Genomic DNA, 1,013 nt, shown 5'->3' with positions numbered 1-1,013 from the left:
CCCCCCCTCTCTCTCTCTCCCTCTGTGTCTTTCTCTTGTCCCCCTCGCTCACGCCGAGCGATGGTGTGAATATGTATGACACCCGCTCAGGGAAAAGCGTTTCAGCACTGACCTCGAGATCTGCTAAAAATATTTTCTGCCACAAAAAAACGTCTTACTCCAAGTATGTAAATCATGCGAATAACTCTCACAGGTTTTTTTAAAAGTTACTAAATAGAAAAGAGTTTTGCGATAGTGTATCCATCGAGGGGGAAATAAATCACTTGCGAAATAGTTCGTACACCTTCCCCCGAGATAGACGCGGACGCGAAACAGTTTGTGAAATAATCGCGAAAAACCACCAAAATACCGTGAAATACCGCGAAATAGTCCGAAATCCGAAGTAATCCGAAATAACCGTGAAAAGGCAGAAGAAATACCACGAAATAGACCAACGCTTAGCACCCTAGTGATTTACCCTCGGTATCCATTAACTATTGACTTAGAATCTATCTAAAAGCCGGAAAGAAAACAACGACGCCCCAAAACCAGATAAATTCCGTGTATCGCTCTTTGAGAAAGTGCTGGGCCCCAGGCTTCAAGGATCCAGGTTCCATCCAGTAGTTGACTTGAACAGCCTGCGGGGCGGGGGTAGGCAGCCGGGGCGCACGGATGCTCTACAGGGTTGCCCACCCGCCCCCTCGCAGGCGCTCCCTTCCGTCAAGGTGACGCGGGGGATGTCGTCCAGAGCAGCCTGCGGGGGTAGGCAACGCGGCGCGCTCGGACGCTGCGGGGTTGCCTACCCGCTCCCTCGCAGGCGCTCCGCGCTTACCGTACCTACACCGCGTCCCGCCCCTCCAGAGCCCCGTAATACAACTTCCGGTGGCTTTCCCGCCACATGATTCCCTCCCTCAGTCTCCGGCCCGGGCGGGCGGAGTGCGCTTCGACTTCCGCGGTGGGAGGCAAGTGTGGTAGAGGAGGAGGAGGCTGGTGGGGAGGCAGCGCCGCTTACGGTGTGACGGACCTCAACACTG

This window comes from Frankliniella occidentalis, unplaced genomic scaffold (assembly GCF_000697945.3).
Source record: "Frankliniella occidentalis isolate FOCC.00 unplaced genomic scaffold, Focc_3.1 Scaffold5, whole genome shotgun sequence".
Classification (NCBI taxonomy): domain Eukaryota; kingdom Metazoa; phylum Arthropoda; class Insecta; order Thysanoptera; family Thripidae; genus Frankliniella; species Frankliniella occidentalis.
This window is presented reverse-complemented; position numbering follows the sequence as displayed.